The sequence below is a fragment of the Acinonyx jubatus genome, chromosome A3 (genome assembly GCF_027475565.1).
Source record: "Acinonyx jubatus isolate Ajub_Pintada_27869175 chromosome A3, VMU_Ajub_asm_v1.0, whole genome shotgun sequence".
In the NCBI taxonomy this organism is placed as follows: domain Eukaryota; kingdom Metazoa; phylum Chordata; class Mammalia; order Carnivora; family Felidae; genus Acinonyx; species Acinonyx jubatus.
In genome coordinates this window covers 20844248-20864157 of record NC_069388.1, presented here as the reverse complement: position 1 = coordinate 20864157, position 19910 = coordinate 20844248, and positions in this window count along the sequence as shown.

The following is a 19910-nucleotide window of genomic DNA, read 5'->3' as shown; positions in this document are numbered from 1 at the left end:
AGCAGGTTCCAGGCTCGGAGCTGTCAGCACAGAGCCCAAAGTGGGGCTCAAACTCATGAACGGCTAGATCATGACCTGAGCCGAAGTTGGCACTTAACTGACTGAGCCACCCAGGCACCCCTGTATTTACAAAAATTCTTACTAGAAATTTAATAGAGATTATGTTAAGCCTACAAATAAATCTGGGGAGAAATATCATTTTCATTATGCTGAACCATCCAATCCGTGAACACAGTCTATCTCTCCATTTATTGAGGTCTTTTATTACTAGATTTTACTTCTTAATCCTCCATAGAAATATTCTGCTTCAATATCCACAGATGAAATTAGTCTGTGAATTTCTGTTTGCTGCTTTGTCTTAGTCAGCTCAGGCTGTGTAACAAAATACCATAGACTGGGTGACTTACATCACAGATATTTATGTTTCACAGTTCTGGAGGCTGAGAAGTCCGAAATCAAGGTGCTGCTCAATTCAGTTCCCAGCTAGGGTCCAAATCCTGCCTTACAGATGGCCATTTTCTTGCTGTGTCTTCATATGGCAGAGAGAAAGATCTCTCATGACATCGTCCACACGTAACCACCTCCTGAAGGTCCCACCTCCCAATACATCACACTGGGAGTCAGGGCTTCAACGTAAGACTGTGGGGGAAGGGCACAACCCACAGCAATGTCGGTACCCTTCATAAAAATAACGGGGCAGTGTCCCTTATTTCTTTATGCTCTGGAAGAGTTTGATGAGCTCTGGAATCACCTGTCACTTGCAGATTTGGGAGGAACCATGCAGTTCACTTGGATAACTTTCTCAGCCACTGGCACAGTTATGAGTCTGTCTAGCCGTTCTGTTTCTTCTTAAGTCAGTTTTGGTCATTTGTTTTGGGTTTTTTTTTTTAACTCCTGTTGGTTTGAGATCATCCTAATCTTCAAGCAGATTACCACTGCATTCTGCTAAATGCAACAATTAAAGAGAATAAAGTAGATCTATATAGGTTGACAAGGAAAAATCTAGAAGATGTAAAAATACAGAATCCAGTTTTTAAAACAATGTTTTATTTTGAAACGAGACTCTAATGCCAAAATGAAAGTTCGTTGTAACAGTATTATATTACTCTGAGACCTGAGCGAGACTCAGTATTATATTACTCAGTATTATATTACTCTGAGACCTGAGCGAGAGGTACCTTCTGCCTTGGGCTTCCACTTTTGAGGCACCTGCTCAAGTTCCCTCCAGATGTATCACACCCCACAGGGGACACACCCTTCTAGAGCCTGAGACTTCCTTCTAGACCAGGCTTCCTACTCCTCCTGGGAACTTCAAATTCATTCCAGGGTCCGTGAGGGCCTCCCCTCCTTAGGGTGATATGACCCCTGCCAGGTCCAACCAGTATTGAGGTGGGGGAGGAGCTCGGATGTACAGGTTGGAGTCCCCATACACACAGGCGTGCACAGGCCCTCGTGGTGCAGACAGAGTCATGTGTGGAAGGTCAGGGTGGCCTCACTGCCACGTTCTGGCAAGGAGCTCGGGAGAGTCCAGAGATTCTAAATCTGAACCCGGTTTTCCAGGTCTATATGAAGGTATATTTGTTTAGAGGTAGGAGGATAGGACATTTTTTTTTTAATTTTTTTTCAACGTTTATTTATTTTTGGGACAGAGAGAGACAGAGCATGAACGGGGGAGGGGCAGAGAGAGAGGGAGACACAGAATCGGAAACTGGCTCCAGGCTCTGAGCCATCAGCCCAGAGCCTGACGCAGGGCTCGAACTCACGGACCGCGAGATCGTGACCTGGCTGAAGTCGGACGCTTAACCGACTGCGCCACCCAGGCGCCCCAAGGACATTTTTATTTAAGGGTTTATTCGCTGGATTTACCAAAAAAATATGTAGACATTTGCTATGTGAGCCTTGGCTGAATCTTTGTCCTGGGCTCCACCAATGTCCTGTGAGGGCCTAGTCATGTTATTTCTGGGGAAAGAGGTAGGACTTGTGGGGAAGAAGGTGAATGAGGGTGTTATGGGCTAAATTCTGTCCCCCGTCAAATTCATTTTCAAGCCCTAACCCCCCAGCACCTCAGAAGGTAACTGTGTTTGGAGATAAGGCCTTTAAGGAAGGGATGAAGTTAAAACGAGGCTGTTAGGGTGGGCCCTCATCCAAGCTGGCTGGTGACCTTATATATATATTTTTAAGTTTATTTATTTATTTTTAAAGACAGAGAGAGCGAGTGGAGGAGGGGCAGAGAGAGGAGAGAGAGACAGTCCCAAGCAGGCCCCGCACTGTCAGCACAGGGGCCGATGTGAGACTCCAACTCATGAACCATGAGATCATGACCTGAGCGGAAACCAAGAGTCGGACGCTCACCCGACTGAGCAACCCAGGTGCCCTGGTTGGTGACCTTACAAAGAAGAGGACATTAGGACACACAGAGGGACACCAGGGGCACGTGCACAGCCAGACAACCACGTGAAGAGACAGTGAGAGGGCCACCACCCGTACCCCAGGAAGAGAGGACTCAAAGGAAGCCAACCATGCAGGCACTTTGATCTTGGACTTCCAGCCTCCACGATGATAAGCAAGTACATTTCTGTCGTTTAAGCCCCCCAGTCCGGAGTATTTTGTCAGGCAGCCCTGGCGGGCTAAGACAGGGCTTTAGCTGTTGACTCGATATTTTCTTCTTGTTTGACTCTTGTTTCTAAAGCACACGTATCCATGCATTATTTATGCAATTAAAAGATACATAATAAAATGTCCTCTTATCATGCTTATCTGTCATTTCTCATTCCTAATTGTGCCTTCTCTGTCTGTCTTCCCCTTTGATTAGGCTAGCCAGAGGCCTATCTGTTTTCCTGTGTGGGGCTCTTTTCTGCAACAAACCAGCTCCTCAACTTACCGAGTTTACCTTTGTTGTGTTTTCCGACTCAGTAATTTCTTCTTGTCTCCATTCTGTCCTTCTTCCCTTGGGTCGATTTTCTTGCTCATTTTATATCTTCCTGGGTTGAATGCCGGATTCAGTTTTCCTTGCTCTTGGTAAGGTTACTGGGGTCTCCCTACAGCTTGGGTTCCCACCACCCTGGGGCTTGAAGACAGGCCCAAGGTGTGACCTTCCCTAACTCAGTCCACCTGTGCCCAGAGTCATCATCTTTCCAAGGAAGGATGTTGGCCTGACCTTTCCAGGTCCTCTCACTTACTTTTGGGAAACTGGCACCTCCTTAATATCTGGGACATAGGCAGGGGCTCTCGAGATCGCCCTTAAAGGTGTGGCCGATATCCCTGTGTCTGGAAGATGCTCTTGCCAATTTGCTCACATCTGCCAAATTCACCGTAGACAGCATGTTCTTCTGTGACTCCCTCCTCCATTTTGTCTCTGCTGCTGCTGCTGGAGAGGGTCACCAGGGGGTTTTCACTCAGCACTCTTTTCCTCCTCACACCCATCCAAGTGCATTGCTTCTGTCTATTGCCACATTCTACGAAAGCCAGTAGCTGGATCCTCACGGAATTGAGAGACTATGTGTTGAAGTGTCTGACTCAAAATAAAAGCTATTAACTTTGTGGATCCCTGGGGACACCTCAAAGGTCACTCTGAAGCCGGAATTCAGTGGGAAGTCCTTGTGCCCGCCGATGAGGACAGACGAGGCATGTTAAGATGCTGTTGGGAGAGAACGCAGTGGCCTCAAATCATGTCTCTTGGACAGGGAGATGCCCTGAATTGTGTCTCACGCAGGCCACTCCACATGGTCTTTAGGTAAAGAGGCCAACCAGGCTTTACTGGTTTAATAATATTCCTTTTATCTTCCTGGGTGACATCAGGGAGTTCGTTGAGTGGTATAGAAACACGGTACTCTCAAACTTTCTTTGTTTTTCCTTTAACGTTTTATCTTTCTCTTTCTCCTTTCCATTTTGTTCTTTTCATTCCTTCTCCTGATCCTGTAACAAATTTTTAAACACCAGTATTTCTGATGCTCAGGAGGTGTTTTTATGACTCTTTCCTTTTTCCTTTGAATAAGAGCTTATCAGCTCTTCCTTTAACCATAATTCTTACCTTCTCATAGTCTTTTAAGAAACAGAGTAATCTTTGATTTACCCGAACTGGCCATTATTATGTAAAACATTCTTTATGTGTCTCGGTCAGTTTTCGCCAGGTTGTGCTGCGAAACAAACAATCCCCAGATCTTCGTGGCTCATCCCCACCCTGGTTTATCTCTCACTCACATCACATGTCAGCTGAAGTCCTGCTCAAGTTCTCCTCCTTCTAGATCCGGTCTACAGGAAGAAAGAGAAAATCAAAGTGCAAAAGGGACGAGCCAGCCAGATCTAATCCCTTTTAAAGGCTTTTGCCAGGAGCCCACCCCTTCCTCGTTCGTGTGCGCTCATTCTGCAGCCTCCTACGGCATGAGCAGCTCTTCCAGCACCCAGTTCTGCAGTGTGTGACAGCCAGCAGCACTGAGGGGCCGGCAGCTTCCCCCAGCATCCCCACCTAGGGCAATTTTATATCCCAGTGTCTCCACTGGGATACCTTCTGTGAATAGCTTTCCCCAGCACCATAGAAGGCAATTTTCTGGCAAGTTCCACTAACACAGACCGCAGTGACTTGTCTACCATCCGGTGACCCACAACCGTGCCCTACTAACAAAGTCTAGATCTCACCTCTGGGGGGAGAAAATGGGGGAGGTGGGAGCTCTAGCTCAGCTCTGAGAGTAGCGGCTGCTCCTTATCCTGTGTTCTCTTCACTTCCCACTAGCCCCTCCCTCAGGACTGCAATCCCCGTGATAGTTTGTCATTCTTTATATTAAACTTTCCCTGTTCCAATAACCGTATGGTTTTTCTCTCCTGATTGAATTCAGATTAATGCACCCATCCAGCATTACTGGCTCCCATCTCATTGGCCAAGACTAGCTCAGGGCTCTTTAGCTGGACAGGCAGCCGCTTCAGCCAACCCAAGATTCTGCTAATCAGGAAGAGGGGACCTGAGGTCTTGCATAAGCAATTGGCAGTGTTTGCTTCGATAGCAATATATTGATAAGGATATTGCCCAGAGCTCCAATTACTCTTTCTTCCTTCCTTCCTTCCTTCCTTCCTTCCTTCCTTCCTTTCTTCCTTTCTTTCTTTTATTTTTTGAGAGAGAGAGAGATAGAGTGCATGCACGTGAGCAGGGGAGGGGCAGAGATAGAGGGGGACAGAGGATCTGAAGCGGGCTCTGTGCTGACAGCAGAGAGCCTGATGTAGGGCTCAAAACTCAGGTACCACGAGGTCATAACCTGAGCCCAAGTTGGCCACCCCAGTGCCCCTCCAGACTTCTCTGTTCTCTAGGACACTTCTCTTGACCACACCCATAGGTAAAAACTCCCCCCTGACCCCATATCCAGGCTCATGCTCCCAGGCACTATGGATCCCCTCAATGTAGTCTATTAGAAAAGGATTAAGTAAATAGAAACAAATGTAACAAGTACGATTTGCACTGTTATGGGTATCACGCAGACCAAATGTCTCACAATGTCCCTCCAGCCTTTGAAAGCCCCCAGCCCTTCCAGCCTTTCAGAGTCCGCGAGCCACAGCAGTCCCGTCGGCCCTCCGTGTGCTGTGACCCGTGTTGTTCTGCCTCCCTGACCCTTTGAGCCCCTTTCACAGGGGGGCTGACACAGTGTCTGTCCAAGGCAGCTCCTGGCCCGGTCACACTGGCCCCCGCAGGCAGGGATGAGTATCATCTCCTTTCTCAGAATACTCCCGGGACTCTAGGGCACGTCCCCGCGGCACAGACACTGTTCCATCCGCTCCTCTGACTCGAGTACAAGTTCCAGCTGACATGGAAACTGGAGGCGGTGACAGCGGCTTCCTGCGTGACTTCGGGCAGGTTATTTCCTCTGTCCTTACTCAGGGCTTGTTGTGAGCGTACAGGAGACAGTGAATGAGTCACGTGCTCGTCACCGTGCCCAGCACAGAGTATGCTCTCAGTAAATGCTAGTCGGAGGCATCATTCCTTCTATTTTTTAAGAGTTCCTGGTTACCTTATCAGAAAGAGGGGTCTCTCCCCCCAAGAGCGGGTCATCTCTGGCTGAGGAGCCTCCAGGTGAGTTCTGGCTGCTTTGAGGTCTTGCGCATCAAGAGAGGCCCCTCTGAAGGGACAAAAAGGGAAAGCAGGAGGCAGGCAGCTTAAGGAACCAAGCTCTTGGGATGGATGTTAGCCTGAATTCGCAGGAAACCTGGTACTGTGAGATCTTTCCAGAAGCCCAAGAACGGCATTCAAAGTGCGGACTACACCGCCACCTGCTGGCCATGTCTTGGAGAGGTAGGCTTGAAGGAACGTAGACAACTGGTCACCTAGGATGCTGGTGAACCAGGCAGGTTTCTGACCCCCACGCTCGGGGTGCTGGGGGTGTCTGCATGTTATACTGAGTCCTTCGGGCAGTCCAGTGCTCCCCTCCTCTTCCTACAAGGGGACCCCACCGTTAAGTTGAGAACAAAAGTGTTCAAAATGATGTGATGAACTGAGATGGACTTCTGCCCCCAAACACCTAACCTGAAACTAACTAGGAGGACATATCAGACAAACCTAAATAAAGAGAGTGGCCTGTACTCTTCAAAAATGTCAAGCTCGTGAAATACAAAGAAAACGAGTGAACTGTTTCCAACTCAAGCAGACTAAAGAGACAGGACAACTGAATTGCGAGATATGATCTAAGATTTTTTTTTCTTTTGCTGTATAGGATGTCATGGGCAATTGACAAAATCCGAACGGCTCTTCTGACAATATGGTATCAATGTCAATTTCACGATTTTGATCATTGTACTGTGACTTTGCAAAAGAACATCCTCGCCTTTCGGGAACACACACAGAGGTCGTTAGGGGTAAAGGGTCACCAGGTCTGCATCCAGTTTGCCCACAGTTCAGAAGGGAAATATATGCACACGTGTAGTCTTAGTGAAGGGTGTTCAGGAATTCTTTGCACCGTTGCTGCAACTTTTCTAACAGTCTGAAATTGTACTGAAATCTGTTTAAATTTTTTTTCACAGCCCTCCTGAGAAAATACAGAGTGACGTAATGCCAGCATACATTCAGTTACGCATTCATTACACCAGGAACCCCTCACAGATGGTAGCTACTCTTGTGGTGAGCGTTGCACCCCATATAGGCTCGCACAATCACCACGTTGTGCACCTGAAACTAATATGACGTTGTGGGTCAGCTATATTTTTGGAAAAAAAAAATAATAATGAATCAGGGGCGCCTGGGTGGCTCAGTCGGTCAAGCGTCCCACTCGTGATTTCGGCTCAGGTCATGACCTTGCAGTTTGTGAGATCGAGCACTGCGTTGGGCCCCATGCTGACAGTGCAGCGCCGGCTTGAGATTCTCTCTCCCTCTCTGTTCCGCTCCCCCCACCTCTCAAAATAAATAAATAAACATTTTGAAAATAAATTAATTAAATAAAATAAGTAAACACCGTACAGTGGAAAAACAAGCAAATAAATAAAACAAGAACACCCCACCTTTTTGTGAAGCCCTCAGTAGGGGCCGGGCGTGTCCTAAGTACTTTTCGAGATTTATCTTGTTTGTCCTCACAGCAATCCTATGGGAGAGATGCTCTTATTCCCCCTCAGTTGTCAGACAAGGAAACCTTCACTTCGGACAGCTGCGTGCCAAGGCCACCCAGCTAGTAAGTGATGAAACTGGGATTTGGAGTCATCAAAACCCACCCAGTAGCAGGTAGGGTCCACAACACGGGACGACTACAGTCCATCTTGGTACCGAAAGGACCGGGGCCCGCTCCTGCGGCTGCCACATTGGACCCCACAGTCTCGGCCCAACTCACCTGGGCCTTGGCTCTGTCTCTGCTCTTGTCGCTGCCCCTGGCCGCCCTTCTCACCGCCTCCAGTAGCCCTCCCCTCCCTCCTCTTCTGCGCTGAGCCACCTATGTTCCTTCCATGCCCCCTCCCTGGGAGGACGCTGTACCTCTTCTGCTCTCCTAGGATCCTCTAGCTGCCCTCCCTCCGAGACTCTCCGACTCTCCCATCTCCTGCCATCATTCCTTTGGCGGAGGCAGAAGAGTGTATTGCTCGCTCCGGCTACGGACTCAGGCCTGGATTCCAAACCCACCCTGCCACTTACTGGCTGTGTGATCTTGAACAAGTCACTGCACCTCTCTGAGCATCTTATAAGTCAAGCAGAGCTATTATGACCCAACTCATTATGAAGAGAAAGTGAGCCGAGCCATACCTACAGCCCCTTTCATGTGACGTCTGGCAAGCCGTGAGTGCTTAATAGACGCCAGCTCCTATTCCTGTGTCCTGTCTCCACCGTGACGGCTTTACGTTTTTTCGGTTAAATTCGTGATAGGCACGTGTCGAAGTTTTATTTCAATCTTGCCACACAGCCACGTCACAGTTCCCTTTTGTTAAGGACATTTTGCAGGAAAAGAGAGTGGCTGGATCATCACCATTACACTGGATACAAGACAAAGGATGTCTAATAATCAGCTGGATGTGTGGGTAGCCGATTTCTCCAAAGAGGTTTTAATCGTGTTAAAGCTTATCAGAAAATTGCTTAAGCATTTATCAGGAATGCTAATTTCCTCCCACAAGGACTGTGTATTGCATCAAGCGAGAGAATTCTACACCAGACCGTGATTGGGGCACCTTCTTCTTAATCACACCCGCAATAATCAAGGCTGACATTTCCTGCGGCCTTACTATGTGCCCAGCCTGGAGCTGCATCCCAGGCCCAGCGGGTGCTGTTAGCAGATCCTGGACGCATCCCATCATTGCCCCCCATGCCCATGGAGCATGCTCCCACCCAGTTCAAGGCCGGACGGTTCAGGCGGCTACTAAACGCCAGTGGAATGGGTGAATGGGGGTAGCGGCCATCATGCCCCAGGCCTTCGTGCAATGTGGCACGCATACCCTCTGCTGCCCTCCATGCCACCAAGATAGAAATAAACGGGATTCTGCAAGTAGAAACTACCCACCGCTCCTCCGATTTAATGGGGGTGTTAAGTAGGTGCTGTTCAGGAAAGTGGGACGGGGTTAGGCTTTCTGGTCCACCACCGTCGGGTGAGGCCTTTACCAGCCAGCTGACAAGGTGCTTTATTCTGGCCACAGAGCTACCGAGGGCTCGTTAGTTACCAAGCACGGATGCCTTTCCTCTGACAGACAATAAAGAGTTGGATCCAAGTTGCTCATTAGCTTCTTTGGGGATTTGTTGGACATCTTGCTGCCGTACGAACGAACAAATGGACTTGGCTCCTGGCTGCGAGGATGTTTTGGAAGGAGCGGATCCACCTATCCATTGTAAAGAGCAAAGCACTCTATCTGACTGGGGTGCGGTGTCTCCAAGTTAGTCTGGGATGAAGTCGGTGGTCCTCAAAGTGTGGTCCCCTGACCGGGACCTTGTTAGAAGGGAGAATTCTTGGTTCCCCACCCCAAACCTACTGAATCAAAAACTCTGGGGGTGGGGCCCAGATATCTGTCTTAACAAGCTGGGCTGCGTGTCCCAGTTGGAGTGGAGTCCAACTACGACGACTTCTCTTCTTTCCATCTTTACTCGCTTCCCATTCCCCACGCCTCTTTCCTGTCTTCACCCACCTGTCCTCCCCTCTAAACCAACACCTTCTCAGAAGCCCCTGGGGTCGATCGAAGCACTCCATCTGGGCGGTGAGATCCCACGGATCACGAGGAAGACGGAAGGTTACCAAGCTCCAGAAAACTCTCACGTTCTCCCAGCTGAATGTTGGAGAACAAACCTGCCCGGGTGAACTAGAAAACGCTGTGATGGCCACCTGAGGCCACGGCTCAATGCGCTTCTGGGGCAGAAACAAGACCAGGCCAGGGTCTGGAGTCTGTGCTGTCCTGGTGTCAGCTTTAGCATCACAAGGATGTTTGGAGCAAAATGGCTTGGGCAAAGAACAGCACAGAAGAAGTTAAGAAAAAGCCGTGGGTGACCACAGAGAAGCCTGGAGCACTGGAGCCATTCAGGGAAAAACCCAACACACAGCTATAGGACAAACCTAGTGAAACATACCAGCATTTTCTAAAGACTCAAATGGATTTCCTGCAGAGCTGGGGGGCGGTATTCAGTGGATTATTCGAGGAAAGAGTGACTCCTGAAGGCTGGAGAGCTGGAGACCGTCATGCACGCAAAAAGACCTTCCAACGGATTCTTTCAATAAACATTTGCCCCGTGCCAACAATTCACCGTGGCACAGGCAGGATTTTATGCAGAGGGCAGATCTGGTCCCTTCTGGCAAGCCCTGCAGCCAGCTCCTCCTATGGTTGGGTCTGCTCAGACCCCTCAAGATCTCAGGGTATCTCAGGGAAATTAAATTCCAAGGCCCCCTGCTGTGGACTTAACTGTGTCCCTTCAAAATTTGTATGTCAAAACCTAACCCCTAATGTGACTGTATTTGGAGGAAGGAAGTAACGAAGGTAAAAATGAGGTCATCAGGGTGGAGCCCTGATCCAGTAGGATTAGAGTCCTTATAAGAAGAGACCCCAGGGGAGCCTGGGTGGCTCAGTCGGTTGAACGTCTGGCTTCGGCTCAGGTCATGATCTCGCGGTTCGTGGGTTCGAGCCCCGCGTCGGGCTCTGTGCTGACAGCTCGGAGCCTGGAGCCTGTTTCAGATTCTGTGTCTCCCTCTCTCTCTGCCCCTCTCCCGCTTGCACTCTGTCTCTCTCTGTCTCAAAAATAAATAAACATTAATAAAAAAAAAAAGAAGAAGAAGAGACCCCAGAAAGATCTCTTTCCCTCTCTCTCTCTCTGTCTACCAGGTGAGGACATAGTGAGAAGGTAGCCATCTGCCAGCCGGGAAGAGATCCCCTGCCAGACCCCAAACTGTCTACCACCTTGACCACGACTTCCCAGTCTCCAGAACCACGAGGAAATAAATTCTGTTGGGGCACCTGGGTGGCTCAGTCCGTTAAGCCTCTGACTCTTGACTCGGGCTCAGATCATGATCTCACGGTTTGTGCGATCGAGCCCCGCGTCAGGGTTTGCGCTGACAGCGTGGAGCCTGCTTGGGATTCTCTCTCTCCAGCCCTCCCTGTCTCTCACGTGTGCTTTCTCTCTCGCTCTCTCTCTGTCTCTCAAAATAAATAAACTTTAAAAAGAAAAGAAAGGAAACTCTGTTGTTTCAGCCACCCAGTCTATGGTATATTATTACAACAGCCCAAGCAGACTCAGACCCCCCTCTGCCCAGCCACACGAAGCTGTCCAGTTGTCCAGGCTGTGCTACAGGTTAGCGACGGGAACACCTTGGGAACATCCCGGGGGACGCCTCCTGCAGACTGCTGAACTGCAAACAGGGCCAGTGACCTGCTCCTTGTCTTCTGTGTTCTCTCTAATCCACCACCAACATCCCTCCACCACCACCCCCCCCCCCCCCGCCCCCGGCTTCAAACCTGAGTCCCAGGCAGGGAAACTGGGACACCAGCTTAGCCTTTCATCTCTGCTCCTCTGTTCTTCTCCTTCCTCAACCTCCCAAGCTCAAGAAGACGATAGGCTTTTCCTCTGTGGCTCCTAATTTTATCTTCTGTCTTCCTGCACCAGCTAAGCCTTCATGGTGGACCGCAGTGCCTCTCCACATCCCTGAAAATTCTACTGGGACAGATTCTCCGAGTTGGCTTATCGATACAAGAATTTGGAGAAGTCGATTTGCAAGGCGTTTGTCCTGTTGTCCAATCCAGCGTGTGAATGGCAAAAACTGACGGCTGCAGTCTTTCTTGGCCTTCTCTCTGCAACAGATTCGAATTTCCCCCAGGCCACACAGATATCTGAGGTGTAATGGAGAAAAGATTATGGCTGGGAAGGGCAAAAGAGAAAAGCACATCAAAATGAAAAGATTACTACCCCATTCTGAGTATATAATCTTTAACAAAAAATGATATCATGTTTTACCTACTTCTCTGCTCCTGACTTCATTCACCTGGAAGGACATCCTTACCTTTCACGTTGGCACGGAAAGATCTCTCTCATTCTCTATCTCTACCGCCCCAGTCTCAGCCACCAACATGCCTCACCTAGATCACTGCCTCAGTCTCCTACCTGGCCACCCTGCTTCCCAGTCCTGTCCTGCCTCGGTCTGTTTTCCAAACAGAAAAGAAGATCTTTAAAAAATAAAGACGTCAGGGGCACCTGGTGGCTCAGTCAGTTGAGCGACCAACTCTTGGTTTCGGCTCGGGTCATGATCTCATGGTTTCGTGAGTTCGAGCCTCCCCTCGGGCTTCACCCTCACGGTGCGAATCCTGCTTGGGATTCTCTGTGTCCCTCTCTTTCTACCTCTCCCCCACTTAGTGCTGTCTCTGTGTCTCTCAAAATAAATAAATAAACTTAAAATAATAAAGACAGCAATAAGACAAATCTCCTGCTGAGAACAATTGGAAAAAGTAGATAAAATATAAGAAGCATGTTTTTAAAGACATCGGAGAGCTTTGGAGTCCAACAGCACTCGAAGGATTCAGTTGTGGTGACGGGGAGAGCCTCAGTCCCTTCTGGGGAGCTTGGCTGAGCGTGTGCCCCCTCTTTCTCTCTGGGACACTGCTAAACTCATGGGGGGCTGGAGGCTGTGGATCCGGGTTTGACTCCTGGTAGAAATCCAGAAAATTTTAAATTACACCTGTGGCTCATGTTACATCTCTACCACGCAGTACTGACCCAAACTAGGGTCACAAGGTCTAAGGAGCAAGGACGGCATGAGGCTGCACATGTCAGGACGTGCCCATTGTGGGAGGGGCTCTAGGCACATTGTTTTATAACAGCTTTATTGAGATGTAATTCACACACTATAAAATTTGCTCCTTTAAAGTGTAATTCAGGGGCGCCTGGGTGGCGCAGTCGGTTAAGCATCCGACTTCAGCCAGGTCACGATCTCGCGGTCCGTGAGTTCGAGCCCCGCGTCAGGCTCTGGGCTGATGGCTCAGAGCCTGGAGCCTGTTTCTGATTCTGTGTCTCCCTCTCTCTCTGCCCCTCCCCCGTTCATGCTCTATCTCTCTCTGTCCCAAAAAAAATAAACGTTGAAAAAAAAATTATAAAAAAAAATAAAGTGTGTAATTCAGTGGTTTTTTTTTTTTTTATTTAGTACACACATCACCATTATCTAATTCCAGAACATGTTCATCACCCCCAAGAGAAATACCCATAACTGTGAATAACCTAAAACAGCTTGGAGCCTTTTAACAAGTTTGGACCTTTTCCATTTGGAGGTGCCCGGACTGTTTTAAAAAATGAAGAAATTCTGAATAGGTTTTCAGGTTTGATTTACAAAATGTATAAAATTTAGATACCTATGGAGCATCTGGGTGGCTCAGTCAGTTGAGCGTCCGACTGTTAGTTTCGACTCGGGTCATGATCTCACGGTTCATGAGTTTGAGCCCCAAGTCAGATTCCGTGCTGACAGATTCCGTGCTGAGGCCTGCTTGGGATTCTGTCTCTCCCTCTCTCTCTGCCCCTCCCCTGCTTCCTCTTTCTCTCTCTCAAAATAAATAAATAAACATTTAGGAGCACCTGGGTGGCTCAGTCGGTTAAGCGTCCAACTTCGGCTCAGATCACAATCTCACGTTTCGTAGGTTCAAGCCCCACGTCAGGGTCTATGCTGACAGCTCAGAGCCTGGAGCCTGCTTCTAATCCTGTGTCTCCCTCCCTCTCTCTCTCTACGCCTTCCCTGCATGCGCTTGGTCTCTCAAAAATGAATAAACATTAAAAATTTTTTAAATAAATAAATGTTTACAAAATTTAGTTACTTACATTTAACATATAAATGCTATTAAGCTATCACACAAAAATGCCATGAAAAATAAGTGTGCTTGGGCAAGGGTAGGATCCTTTTTTTTTTTTTTTTTTTTTTGAGAGGGAGAGTGCAAGCAGAGGAGGGGTAGAGAGGAGGACAGAGGAGCTGAAGTGGGCTCCGTGCAGCAAGCCTGATGTGGGGCTTGAACCCACAAACTGGGAGATCACCACCCAAGATGAAGTCAGATCCTAGACTGAGAGAGCCACCCAGGTGCCCTGGGTCTGTTTCTTAGACATTACTTTGTAGTGCACCAGAGATGATATTGGTCCAGTGAAGAGACACAAATTTAACTTTGAGGATTAGTTTCCTGACAGTCCAAATCCAGAGGCCCTTTGGGAAAAGAGACCCAATCATATATGGCGTTTTTCCCACTGCTGCACACCCATAGCATCCTAGGCTTTGGTTATTTGGGGATTATGAAATGCTTTGCTAGGTATTATAAATACAGACAAAACTATACCAGGAAGGACTGACTTTTATTAAAAATTAGGGGGGGGGAGGCACCTGGGTGGCTCAGTCGGTTAAGCGGCCGACTTCGGCTCAGGTCATGATCTCGCGGTCCGTGAGTTCGAGCCCCGCATCAGGCTCTGTGCTGACAGATATTGGGGCAGCTTGGATGAGCAGCGGTTAATGGCAAGGAGTGGTCAGATCTGGACGCTAGCACTGCCAGGACTTGCTAATGAATTGGAGTGAAGTCCAACGGGAAGACGATTCCTAAGTGCTTGGCTTAATTACTGAATGGATGGGTGAAGGAGCCCTTTGGGATGCCTACCAGACATCCACGTGGAGATGCTGGGTGGAGATTTAGTGCTACGAGTCTGGATCCCAGGAGAGAGGAAGGAGCTGGAAATATAACATGAGCCTTATACGTATAGAAGACACGTAGAGCCAAGAGACTAGATGAGGTCACCTAGGAAGTGAGAGAAGAGAGGAAGGCGAAGGCTGGAGCCCAGAACACTCCAACATTTAGAGGTTGAGAAGAGGAGCAGGTGTGAGCAAAGGATCCTGAGAAGAAATGGTTAAGTGAGGTAAGAGACAATGCCAGAGAAGGTATTGTCCCCAAAGGCAGGTAGGCTTGAAACTAGAAATTTTAAATATGAATTGCAAGGAAGGGAACGGAGATTCTTCTTCATCAAGTGTTGGCCCGGTAGCTAGCTCCGACCTGACCACCCTCTCTTATAGAACAACTTTAAACGCTGGACAAAATGTACAGAACAGCTCTCTGAAGGCACCGGGCAGCAATCCAAAGCTGGAAGATACCAGAGAGGAGTTAAAACCTGAAATAAGGGGGGCGCCTGGGTGGCTCAGTTGGTTAAGCGTCCAACTTCGGCTCAGGTCATAATCTCACAGTTTGTGAGTTCGAGCCCCACACTGGGGCTCTGTGCTGACAGCTCAGAGCCTGGAGCCTGCTTCAGATTCTGTGTCTCCCTCTCTCTCTGCCCCATTCCCACTCATGCTCTGCCTCTCTCTGTCTTGAAAATAAATTTTAAAAAAACATTAAAAATAATTAAAAATAATTTTTAAAAAAACCTGAAATAAGGGATCAACACTGGGTGAGTTTCCCACTTTTTTTATAGCTTTTAATTTGAGGGAAGGGGACAGTCTTGCTGGTTTGAAGAACCAGAAGACAGAGTTTGGGGCAACCATAGTGGCTGAAAATAAAGAAAGAATCCTCTCAGAAAGGGAGGAGCCTCAGGGGTACCTGGGTGGCTCAGTCAGTTAAGCATCCGACTCTTGATTTCAGCTCAGGTCATGAGCTCACAGTTCATGAGTTTGAGCCCCGCACCGGGCTCCACGCTGGCAGTGAAGAGCCTGAATGAGATTCTCTGTCTCCCTCTCTCTCTGTCCCTTCCCTGTTCACTCTCTATTTCTCTCTCTCAAAATAAGCAAATAAACATTAAAAAAAAAGAAAAGAAAAGGAGGAGCCCCAAATTCTGTGTACAAAGTCTGCCTAACTCTCTGGCTGACTCCTGAACTAGGACACATGCACAGTGCAAACTCTAAACAGCCCGAAGGTGGATGAAAGAACTGAACTGGGATTTCAGCTGCTTCCCAGCACAGAGAAGACCAAGTTTTCCATTTAAGGTCAACCAAAGTAACTGCCTGCTTTAAATATATATATTTATATATATAAATATTTAAATTTATATTTAAATTTATATTTAAATTTATATTTAAATTTATATTTAAATTTATATTTAAATTTATATATAAATATTTAAATATATAAATATATATATTTAAAGCAGGCAGTTACTTTGGTTGATCTTAAATATATATATATGTATATGTATATATGTATATGTATATATATATAAATATATAAATAATATATAAATATAAAATATTTATATTTATATATATATCTTAAATATATATATATTTATCTTAATATATATATAAATATATATATATAATATATATATATTTATATATATATTTTATATATATATTTATCTTATATATATATCTTAAATATATATATGTATATGTATATATGTATATGTATATATAAATATATAAATAATATATAAATATAAAATATTTATTTTTTAATTTAAATTAATTTAATTTTAACTTTAATTTAAAATATATAAATAAATTTATATATAATATAATATATAAATGTATTTATACATAAATAAATAATATATATTTATGTAAATAAATAATATATATTTATATATAAATAATATATAAAATTTTATATATTTTTTAAAATTTATATATAAATATTTTTTAATATATATATTCTTCAGAGGAACATAACAAAATCTAAAGCTTTCAGATGATTCACAATGTCTAGAATACATCCTAAATTACTCAGTGTGCGAAAAACAGAAAAACATGAGCTGCACCCAAAAGCAAAGACAATCAAAAGAGACCAACCCTTAAAGGATCAAAGTGTTAGAATTAGCAGACAAGGATTTTATTTTATTTTTTTAAAAATTGTTTAACCTTTATTTACCTTCGAGACAGAGAGAGACAGAGCATGAATGGGGAAGGGGCAGAGAGAGAGGGAGACACAGAATCGGAAGCAGGCTCCAGGCTCTGAGCCGTCAGCACAGAGCCCGACGCGGGGCTCGAACCCACGAACTGCGAGATCATGACCTGAGCCGAAGTCGGACGCTTAACCGACTGAGCCACCCAGGCGCCCCTAGGATTTTATTTTTTTAATGTTTATTTATTTATTTTTGAGAGAGAGAGAGAGAGAGAGAGAGCACGTGAGAGAGAGCATGCATGCCCAGGAGAGGGGCAGAGAGAGAGGGAGACAAAGAATCCCAAGCAGGTTCCACCTTGTCAACACAGAGCCTAATGCAGGGCTCAATCCCTGAGATTCATGAAGATCCATGAGATCATGAGCTGAGCCAAAATCAAGGGTCTGATGCCTAAGTGACTGAGCCACCCAGGCGCCCCGACAAGGATTTTAAAGTACCTCCTGTAACTGTGCTCAGGGACATAAGGAAAATACACTCATGGTGTAGGAACAAATAGGACATCTCAGTAGAAACTTTTAAGAAGAACCAAATGGAAATCCAAGAGCTGAAAACTTACAATATCGGAAATCTTAATGCTCACTGGATGGATTTAACAGCAGATTGAAAATGGTAGGGAAAAACAGGAGTGAGCAACCTCAGGAAAAAGTATTCAATCTGAAGAACAGAGAGAGCAAAGATTGGGGGGAAAAAACAATGAACTGAGCCTCAGGAACTAATACAACGATGTCAAAAGATCCCATGTGCATGTAATTGTAGATCTAGAAAGAGAAAAGAGAGTGAATGAGGCCAAAAGAGGTTTTTTAAATAATGACCATAATTCAGAAGTGTCACAAATTTGGTGAAAAATATAAAATTGCAGGTTTAAGAAGTTCAACTAATCCTGGCAGGATAAATACAAAGAAAACCACACTCACGGGCACCTGGGTGGCTCACTCGGTTGAGCATCCAACTTCTGCTCGGGTCATGATCTCATCGTTCATGAGTTCGAGCCCCACGTCAGGCCCTGTGCTGACAGCTCAGAGCCTGGAGCCTGCTTTGGATTCTGTGTCTCCCTCTCTTTCAGTCCCTCCCCTGCTCACACTCTGTTGGTCTCTCTCTCTCTCAAAAATAAATAAACATTAAAAAAAATTTTTTTAAAAAACCACACCCAGTCACATCATAATACAACTGTTAAAAAACGAAGATTAGGAGAAAGTTTTGACAGAAGTCACACACAGACACAAAGTCACAACAGGGGCACAGTGATTTGAAGGATCCATGAATCCGTGACTCATCAGCAACGATGGAGGCCAAGAGACAGGCTCCATCAAACATCTCCATCTAACATCTTTAGAGGGTTGGAAAGAACAATTGGGTTCTATATCTAGCAAAAATGTCCTTCGAGAATGACAGTGCAACAAATTAAGGAATGAAGAGTTCACTGATGCACAGATAGAGCATGTTGGTGGTGGCACAGGGGTGGGGCCCCTGGAGGTGGGGTCACCCAGGAGAGCCTCACTGAGAGGGGAACACTGCCAGCGGGGACCCGACAGCTGAGTCGCAGCCAGCCTTGGGTCAAGGCTCCCATGACACCTTTGCTCTAGCGCGTGCCTGGCAGGTGCACCATGAATTTGTATGGGATGAGCAAAGGGAATGGTATATGGATGAAACGTATGTGAAAGGCATCAGACTTTGTCTTGACAGTTCTAGGGTCAACTAGAGTCCCGGGGCCAAAGTGTAGAATTTGCAGGCAAGCAGGAAAGAGTTCTCAGTTAGAATTCTGTTAGTAGAAGAGTGTGATGGCTGAAAATTCAATTCTAGGGTGTAGAGCAAACTGGTTACAGAAGCAACAGAGACTCTAGTAGAAGGTAGGGGAGGCAGTGCTGGCAAACCTCACCCACCCATCCTCAGCCTGTCAGTCTACCCTTGGCTGGTTCCCCTCAATATCCCAAGGTGGCTGCCACAGTTCCAGATATCACGTACTTCCATGACAACCTCCAACAGCCGCGGGCTATGTCTCCCCACGCACCTTATGTATTGTCAGTTAGGAAACCTTCCTCAGGGGGACTTCTACACCTGTCGGTGGCCAGGATTGGATCGCATGCCTTTTCTAAGTTAATCACTGGCAAAGGAACGATATTGCCTGCCTTCGACAAGTCAGAATTTACTAGAATCACATGGAGGAAGAGTGGACATAATAAAAACCCAGATTTAGGCAACCACTTGGTGTTCCTGCATAATGTTTCTTCATTTTGTTCACTTGAGTGTGAGAGATGAAAAGTCAAGGTCTTCAGTTTACCAGTCTTCATTCGTTCATTCATTCATTCATTTATCAAATATTTATTGAGTGCCTATTCTGGGTCCAATGGTGTGTTGGAAGGAAGGTATACAGTTGTAAATAAAATATGGAAGACCGTCTTTATACCCGGTATATGTATTTTAGCATGTGGTTTTGACGGTACAGAACCAAATACTTTTCAGGTGGGGGAAAAAGTGATTTTTAAAAAAAAGAAAGGTGATCCATGTGGACAGGAAGCAGATCTGAGATACGCCACAAATGAGCAGTGGGTTCTGGTTCCTGGCCCCAGTTTCAGAGGCAAAGCCCCCAACCTTTCCCTAGATGAAACAGCCTGATGTGAATGAGTTCAACTTGATAGAAGGAAACATAGCAACAATTTGGCAAAACTCGTAAATGCAAATATCCCACCAGCCAGCGTATGTGCTTCCGAGAAGAATCCCCACAGACATGCGCACAAATACATCGGCACGACGATATCGTTCGCAGTGAAGTTTGCCCTGGCAAGAATCGAAATAATCCGGATGTCCATCAAGAGGAGACAGGTCAAACGAACTGAATTTCCCTATCATGGGATACTCCGCCATCATTAAACTAGATGGGCCAGATCGGCATGTGCTGTTATGAAGCCATTTCCAAGATCTATCCAAGTGCAGGAAGTCAGACGTAGAGAATTTGTGTTACCATGCGTGCGTCTCTGGTCATCAAGTACGTCTGCAAGGATGAGAAAGACACTGCCTCTGGGGCAGAAAGCCGAAAGACTGGGGACAGGTAGAAGGAAGAGTTATTGTCGCCCTTTGATAGCATTTGTTCCATTTTTATCGTGTATAGATACTGCGTATAAAGATATTTTGCAATCAGGTGAACTAGGGCGTC